The sequence below is a fragment of the Adelges cooleyi genome, unplaced genomic scaffold (genome assembly GCF_023614345.1).
Source record: "Adelges cooleyi isolate 19-005CV unplaced genomic scaffold, UGA_ACOO_1.1 ACOO_flye_CR_arks_rails_tigmint_CR_PRNA_108, whole genome shotgun sequence".
NCBI classification, from domain to species: Eukaryota; Metazoa; Arthropoda; class Insecta; order Hemiptera; family Adelgidae; genus Adelges; species Adelges cooleyi.
The window spans coordinates 5,550,636-5,560,343 of record NW_026095761.1 but is presented as its reverse complement, the minus strand read 5'-3'; the positions used below and the strand labels follow the sequence as shown (position 1 = coordinate 5,560,343).

Below are 9,708 nucleotides of genomic sequence, written 5' to 3'. Positions count from 1 at the left end.
AATACCAATTATACATTGTAATATTTTATAATAACGAATAAAATCTGTCACGCTAAAAAAATAAAATAACATTATTAAACTCATTCATTGTCTATACAATTATTTACAGCTATTCATTATATGAATTAATAATGATTTTCACCAATTACAGTTTCGCATCAGAGTTCATTTTTTATTTTTTTCAAGTGAATTTATCACCTCTGACCCCAGTGTGTTGGGTTTTTTTTTATGTCGGTTTTTCGACATCAGCGATTGTAATTTTTATGAAAAAGGTATTGAAAATGTTCGGTAACGCTGCGCGGTGGGCAACAATAACGCCAAGGGAAAATTCTGGGATCGGCTTAAATAACAATAACAAACGGTAACAACGTCGGTAGCGACAAAAGATAAAAAAAAAAATCTATATATATTTTTCATAGATCATTGTGTCGGTGCACGTGAAGCGTTCGAGTAGGTGTCCTCGATAGTAATTAAGCAATTATAATGAATGAAGATTTAACGAGACAACGCAGACCAAGGTTTTTGTTGGTACGACGGTGGGGGTAGAGGGGGTGGGGGTAAACGCGGGAGTCACCGTCGTCGTCGACGCCGCCGCCGCGGCCGCCCGTCGGCGGAGCTCTATCTGCCGGCGGAGCGGTGTCCGTCCACTGCCGTTGCCGCCGCCGTAGACGACCGTAGTGGTGTCAGCGGCTTTTTGGAGCCCGCGCCGTCGTGTGTAGTTGTCGCGCACCGGCCGAGTCAAACCGACGGGTGGACACACATTCGCCGTTTCGTTCGTCCCACCCTTTCCGTCCCCGCCCGCAACAAGTGTTCAGTGGACGCCGTGCAAACACGATACACACAAGCACTCACGCACTCATACACTTCCTCACAAGCATTGCACGTACACAATACACTACACTACACACACACACACATAATAAATACACTGAGTATAGGTACACAGGCGTACACGAAATTCACTACATACTCACACATTCACGCAAACATTCGTCGCCGTTGCCGTCGACAGAGATCCCGCTGCTACAGGTCGAGTTGGCCCCTAAACGTCCACCGTAAGTCCCAAATTATGCCTAAGCCTAATTACCTGTTGTAATATATTGTATATATATATATAACGTGTATGTCTATCGCTAATTTACAATATTAGGACTATCACTGACGGTGAGTACACTGGCCGGCCTCGTCATACGCTTGTCAGGTTTATTCAACGTTATAAGTGCACTTTTTGTTATCGAGATATTGAGTTATGTATAGCAATACACATTCCAATAGTCTTCTATACACTGTATAATACTATACATATTGAAAGACAGAGATTTATTGTTTTACATGTAAATACATAAATTCTGTAAGGTAATTGATATATAAAACTGCAGAACAATAACTAAAACTATCTAAACACTGAAATCAGACTAAAGTTGACTATACAAATTGTTACGTTTTACAATGGATTTTTAGAACCAATAACGAATTATTATGGTTGTATGTCAGAGTTTTTCTTTTAACTATTATTGTTTAAAAAAATATTTGCCAATTCATAATATAATTTAATGAAGATAACAAGACGTGTTTCACTCCAAAAACATGTCTTACGGCAAAACGAACGCCTCGTAGAATGACTGTTTTTGATATTATATTTTTGGTTAAACTTGGAGAATTCCTTCAGTGCGTATAGATTTCTAAAATTTCAATAATTCCTACACGGTACGGTCAAAATAAGGGTTTGAATTTTAGAATTTTTTTTCTAACTTTAAATTTGTGTTATTTTTGGCAATTTAATAAAATATAAAAAGTATTCTTCTCTTAATCAAACTAACAAACAATCTCCCTTCAGAACCGAAGCAAAACCCAAAAAGTGTACATATTTTTCAACTTAGGTATAACTACGGCGTTCTATAAAATTTTTAAAAATAGTCAAATTAGTTTCAAGCTTGTATGGAATATTCTTATATAATATTCTTTTTTTATTAAGAAAAAACCAAAAATAAAATTATCTTTGGACCGTTAGAAATTTCTAGGTTGCCATGTGCGATTGAATCAATAGTCAAGAGTTTTTAGAAAATAGTTTCATTATATTGTATGCGATGTATGGATAACAACGGCAATAAAATATAATAGTCATAGATAGACGATCAACATGGCTAATGGTATCCTCCCTAATATTAAAAATATAATTTTAAGCAAATTATGTATATCTTTTAAAATGCTATATTATCGATTTATGTATTTTTACCATCTATATATTCGCTTCGAAGCGTTTTTGTTTTAAAGTGATTTTATAATTTTTAATTACCTATAATAATTCCTGTAGACGGGTGACAATGTACTGGCTTATTTCTATTTAATATTGTATTATGCAAAATAGATTGAAACCGTTTTTCATTGTTAATTTCAATATTATTATCGTGAGTATAAATTACATAATGTAGTATTGGGCCTCTGGAAAATATTTTTAAATGTCAAAAAAGTTTTGCTCTTTAAATGAATTTAAATTAGATTAAATGTATTTTGACCTAGAAGAAACCCGTATAAAGTTTTTAAGTCGTACGTATGTGTAAGTGTATGTGTAAGGAAGTTTTATAACTGCAATCAATATTTAAGGTATTCATGTGATTCAGTTGGTATTACAGAAGCGAACTGAATAAAATCCTTTGGAAATCGCTTGTAAGCGGTTTTACATACCATTTTGTGATTTTGATAAAAGTAAATATTCAGCATTTTCTTTTAAGAAAATAACGGTGAAAACCCTTTTTGCTGCACGATTTAAAAAACACTGAACAGTGAATGGCTGTCTTTAGATAATGATTCTTTGGTATTTTATAATCTGAATTATTTTTTCATTAAAAAAATGAACGTTGATGAGTAAGGTCGATTCACATATAAAAGGTTGAACAAAAAAAAAAAATTGGTAATAAATATTATTTATTATATTCAAGGAAATTCGCTGTTATCTGATTGATGTAAACCTGTAAATTAAAAATAAATGCACCATTTTTGAGAAAACTGACGATTTAAAGAAAAAATGCAAAGTCTGGTGTAAGCTAAAAAAAAAGATGATTTCGCAAAATTATTGAAACATAAATAGATCATTAAAAACCAATTTAGGTACAATTTTGTGTACAAGTATAAAACTGTACAATTAAAATATAATTATCAAAACTTTATTGTATGTATAATGCGTTTAATGCACACTAATTGATTTAACAGTATATTTCCAGTAAGTTAAAAGCTTGCCTTATATATTGTATAGAAATCGGTTTTGACGAGACTGTGATGTGCTTTCTTTCCTCTATACATTATAAAGTTTAGCTTAGAAAACGGATTGTTTTAAATTTTAAAATTAGTATAATGGTTTCACGTTACTGTTATTTGATTGACAGTATTTGTCTGATGGTTGATATTATCAACCATCAACTTGATAATAGTCCTGAAATATTATAACGATGGTTGTAATTATTATTGTTACATAATTATACAATTTTTAAAACGAATTTAATACACGGTTTTAAACGATAATGTTTAGGGTCTCTTAAATTAGTGTTAAATAACGAGTTAGCGTTTATTTTTAACACATCGGTATAAAACTTTTCTATAGAAAATCACAGAACTAAAATTAATTTATAGGCAAAATTAATGTAAATTTTGGAAATTGGATTTGGCTTTAACGGCGTGGTAATTTATTTGATTAACCACGATCAAGAACCATTACTTTGAATCACCTAATTAGTATTCCCAAAACAACCATTTCAACTGATATTCACTCTCGGGGTTAGGGAATAACCATCGACTATAGTACCGAGTACACAAGGGAGATGGTTTTATATAGTTTCCGGTTTGTGTATCGCGTCAACTTGTTGCTGATGACAGAAACTATACAAATCCCTTTATCAGTGTTGTCGGTACACCACGAAGAACATGCATTTATCTTTATTTTTAATTATTACCCACTTATTAATAGCTTCATAAAACATATACATAACTTCTAGATTATAATTTATACATTTTACATTAAATATTAGAAAAAAAAAGAGCAACTAGAATAATTGTGAAGTATACTATTATATGTTTCTTATGATATAGCCGGAGGAAAATGACAAAAATTGTGCGACTTTAGCTGATTAAATTTCAATTGTAAAAATACAAGAATTTGTTGTCCGCTTTACTAGGTTATATAAAAAATCGTCTTATATTAAAAAATTCAGTTTTTTGTAATAGAATAAATTTACTTTGCAATTTTAGCTTCGGTGCTATTTTAATATGAAATACATTTTTTTACATAAAAAAAATATCGGTTTCTAACATGACCAAGTAAAGTAGCCAAAGAACTCATATATTTTTATAGAATGAATATAGGGGCATCCTAAGTAGACAAAATTTTGTTCTAAAACGTCAGAAAAAACAGCCCGATTTCAAACCCCTCGAGTTAATCGTATTAAACAAGTTGGTACCACAAAACAAATGCGCAGCTTTGTCTTTTATTAAATAAAGTGGTTTCAGTGGTTTTTTTCTTTTATTATGCAACTTTCGTTTAGCTAATAATGTATTAATGGTCTTTTGGTACTTCGATGATTTTATAATGGGAACATTTAGGTAAATAATACGACATAGTAAACAGCAGTGATGCGAGTACGCGATTTAAGTATTAAGGCCAATAAACACTCCATCGGTAGTCAGGCAATATATATGGTTGGCAACACTGAGAAGTCTTGTTTGCCTATTAGTGGGCGAAAGAGGAAAAGCAAAGCAAACAAAGTCTGTTGCGCCAAAGCCGAAACTGCGGGGATAACAGTTTTGTAATGATCGAAACGCGGGTGCACCCGCCGTCCTGTCTTACCCGTTCTCTTTTATCCGGCAGACTTATCCCGAAGTGCATGAATAATTTATACCCATCCAAGGGACTCAAAAAGTAATAGCTGTTTTTCTGGCGTGGAGATATATATATATATATATACATACACACAGGTCGAAGGATTTTAAAAGGAAAATGACAATAAAAAAAAAGGGGCCCGAATATTGTGTTTACCGTCGTCTCGCCAGATGTCCCATATTGATTATTAGTTCCAATAGCAAGTGTTTGCACTTGGATTTTAAGGGCAAATTTTGTTCGTCAAACTATCAATAGTTGAAATGTATAATTAGCAGCAATATATAATATTACCACATGTAATAGAATGATGATTAATTAGCGGGAAGCCTGTAATTTTCCGAATACTTTACTGCGAACAGTTTTGCTAGGTATAACCAGCTACCGGCTACGTCTAAAATACACGATTAAAATCACACCTTCTGGTTCAAAAATTAAAAAATTATTTAGTCATAAGATTTTATATAGTTTTATCGGGTCAAATATAAAAAGCCCAATAACTTAAATATAAAAAAAAATATAGATTTAAGGCAATATTAGATGTACAAATTAAATAATTAGAATGAGCAGAATGGACTAAACGGTATAAATATTATAAAGTTTTAAAATTATATTTTGAAAAAAATGTCGAATACTTTTTTATTTTTATTTTTAAAATACAATGTAATCGTCAACTGAACATATATGTATCAGAATAAGTTTAAAAGCATAAATATAGTTTAGTTATTATTAACAATATTACTACTAAAAATTATGAAAAAATATAAACGCTATATTATTAATTTTATTAAGATTAAACATACGTTTTTTTATATTTAGTTTCCTATAACTGTTTTGACCCTTTTTCAACAGACTTGATTGAAAAATTATAAGAAATAATCTATACATTTCAATACTACAAAATATACATTCACGTCAGTGTTTTTTTTCTTTCGATTTTATGACTTTTAAATTAATCACTCAACCGTTTTTGCGTTAAATACTTTCTATCCTGATTTTCTAATTAATTTTTGGGTTGATTGCGTTCTATTCTCGTTATGCTCGTGAGTTTCATTATGACTGCCGGCAAACGTTGTTCAGAAATATTCATTCCCGTGCACTCTTTGTTTTTGCACGAATGAATTATTCAACATTTTTCATTACTACTCACTACACAACCCCTCGATGACATACAGTGTCATGATTTATGACTGAAATCTTTCCTGATTATGCCACTAACCTCTCCAGCAAGAAAGCAACATCCCAACTGATTAAGTCGTTTCAAAGTTATACAACGAGAAACAGACAGAAACGTAATACAACAATACATGCCAGACGTATACATTAACCGGTGTCTTCAAATGTATAACAATGAAAATACAGGTCGTGGCACAGTAAAAATGGAATGGAACTTTTAAAGATATCGGTTTCGATTACTGAACTCAGCTTTTTTTTTTTTGAAGGGTGAATAAAACATACAGAAAATATGTCCATATGTATCCAATATCTAAAGGTGTGAGTACTTAACTGTGTTGTCTCACATGGATAATAAGTGAATATTTAAAAAGGGTTAATATGGATAATAAAACGTGGTTTAATTTAACAATTATTTCTACAGACACACATTGAAAATCAATTTAAACAGATCATAAGTTACATGTTGGTCTTGAAGTAATATGTAGATCATTGTGTATTTTCACATTAAACGCTTTGTATCACCTTTTCACGAGGACACTGTACATTTGATTATACATAGATCAATACAGGGTTCGTTTTGAGCAGGTACATTCTTGCTGACTGCTAAACCATTATTATTCTATTGCCATTTGGAGGCGTTTGAAGTAGTTTAAAGTTGCCGGTTGTCGTCATAAAATACCGGTGCAAATTGGCTTGATGGATTCACTGACAATGATTAATGGTTATTTCATAGCCGACAGTGAAATGCTAAACGGATGACAAATCTGTAGCAATCGCAATTTAATTCACATATACGGCATAACAAGATATTATGTTAGTCATTTTATTATATAAAAAATATCATGTTGATAACATGTTTTCTACCCCATACTTACACAACAGTTTAAGGGAAAAAAAGTATATTGTATAATATACAACACAATACATGACGGAAAATCAGTGGGTTTTTCATTTATCCCATTAAACCTTTTCAACAAACACATAAGGTATTTTACATCAAATTCTTCATTTTGGTTTTGTGTTTAAGTTATTAATAAAAAAAATATAAAAACCATCGATTTTTTTTTACAGTAATATTAAACATGAAACACATTTTCAATAAAAACGTTTAGCAGCCGCTATTGTTTATGTCTATTACAGATCTAGATAATTATTTTATTGTTACTATTAGGTACTTGATATTTTTTTTTATCAATGTTTAAACAAGAAAATCTAAGGAATATCTAACGTCGTTTCAACTCTTAAGGAAATATTAATTACGATTTTCACTTAACAAGTCGTTAATTATGACTTTCTAAATACTTTTTAAATATACTGTTCTTCTGCTACAAACAAAATTATAAATGATGTACGTGTGGACTATGAGTTGGAATTCTTTATACAAAAGTCAAACTTTTCTGAAAGGAAAAGACTGATGCTGTTGATTAATGAATAAAGTATTATTTTTGCTGTGTGCGCGTTATAAAACGAAATAGTCAATTGTAAATAATATGTCAGTGTTCATCTGTCTGCCCAACATTTTCTTTTTTAAAATATTAGTGTCTCTTTTGAATAATTTGAAATTATTATCAGCTTTTATTTTTGTATTGTAATATAATATTACTTGTAATAATACATTTTTGTGTTAAACAGAATATTAATCTGAATGCATGAATGTAATATAATATATATTTTTTAATTTATCCTTGTAACTTATCTACCAAAAATAAATCATTTAGTTCATGTTTGTGAGTAACTATCTTATTTTGAGTTTGAGTTAGCTCGTCAATATCTTAAAACAGTCTGAAATTAATATTATAGGTTTTTTGATAAGCTTTTAACTTTTTTCATGTTTCCAAAACAGTCTCTGGTTTACTTAAAAAAAAAGTAGCTTTCTAACCTAAATGCTTAGAAAGTAGATAAGCTGGGCTCAGTGTGATAATGTTATGTTTTTGTTATTATGATAGTTTGAAAATAAATTATTATAAAAATCGGCTATTATAAAAATATTATAACGTTAAACCAATTTTCACATAAATAGGAATCTCTATTTAAAAAAAAAATCGGATTAATCATTAGTCATTACGTCAGGACACAGGTATATTTCATTAAAAATATTTATTTAAAATCAATTAATTTTTAGTAATCGAAAACAAATGTGTTATAGGCACATTATTTAAATAAAAATTATTGGAATAATTTCAAACTTAATTATTCTACAAAACATTCCAAACTTTATGTCTTAATTTATTCTTTTCATACTATTTTAGTATATTGTAATTTAATAAAAACCTCACATTGGATATATAATTATTACTTTTATTATGTTTTAAAGCCATCCACGGTGTAGGTTTTTGTTGAAATCTTGTAAAAAAATCAATATTAGTGAAAACTGGAAACTTTTATCGTAATATTTTTGATAGAGTTAACTAAGGTTGGAAGGAAGTAGTGTGCAAACAGTTCCCTCCCAGGTTACCGATTATTTGGGGGGAAAAAAGGGTTAACTAAGATAAATTGACTATAATAAATGTGATTAGAGAATTTGGTTGGTACTTTTGTACTTTGTTTTGTATTCTACATGGTTTTTAATTGAGAAGGCAGTATGAGAATTATATACTTCTAAAACGTAACGTTCGCTTGTGTTTTATTCTGTTCCTGTACAATTTTCATATACACATGACGTATGTATGATCGTCGATGTGTATATTAAAATATTATATCTGCAATTTCCATGAGGTACAGATGGTTTTTTTTAAACAATAAGTTATTGCTTCGGGGAGACATTTTTAGGACTAAATAATACAAGTTTGATCGGCAAAATGGTGTCCGTTAGATCATTAGTACACTTTGATTTTAACTTGATATTTAACTATACAAGAACGAGCAGGAGAAATGAGTGTGACTAAGTCGTTGCAGGGTTTGTTAACATAGTCGTTTGTGTAATTGCGCTTTTGTACGTTGATAGTAGATTGCATGCCGTTGATGAAGGAGATGACATTACTTGGTTTACCAATCTGTCAACATTTTCGTTGGCGCTGACGCAGAGATACTATTTTCGCGACCGTTGCAAAGGCTGCACTAATTTAGATAACCGTCGCTTCACTAGTAGTCAGAAGACAGATGTCTTCTGTTCGGTTTACCGTATCAAACATAACATTGAAATTGACCATACAAATACGCGTGGTGGTAGGTTTTTCATTCATACATTTTAAGTTTATAATATGTATTGAGATTTTTCCGAAAACAGTGACAAATTGTTGATTGGTAAAAATTGAGATCCTGACTGAACAGCCAAATAAAACTGAATGGAGAGTTAATAATAAACAGATTTTTTAAAAATAAAAACTTACCCTATTAAGAAACGATGCAGCTATGACATTAGTAAATTGATAAAATTGAACTAGTTTATAAAATATGTTACTAACATTACTTTGAACAAAACCAATTATGGTCTGATTGCACTATCATAGTACAAATGAAGTTAGACATTCTAACTGATAAAAACATGACCGCTTAAGAAAAAAGCCTATTTTTTTAAGTGATTTATAGTTCTAATTTAAATTATAACCTTACTCATTACGAAGATAACTGGATTTCATTTTTCTCAAAACGATGGACTGAATTATTTCGAGGAGAATAATGAACTCGAGTTTCAGTTGTAAATGGATGTTGGAACGGATATTGGT

General features: G+C 30.5%; 1 protein-coding gene across 2 annotated transcripts in view; it reads left to right on the top strand.

The window, feature by feature from the left end:
* The first annotated feature begins 674 nt into the window (after nucleotides 1-674).
* LOC126838872 (regulating synaptic membrane exocytosis protein 1) overlaps nucleotides 675-9,708 on the top strand; it is a 94,519-nt gene continuing 85,485 nt past the window's right edge. For both annotated transcript variants that reach the window (XM_050573650.1, XM_050573640.1), the window contains exon 1: nucleotides 675-1,055. The gene's annotated coding sequence lies outside the window, so the exon portion shown is untranslated. The remainder of the gene's footprint in view (nucleotides 1,056-9,708) is intronic.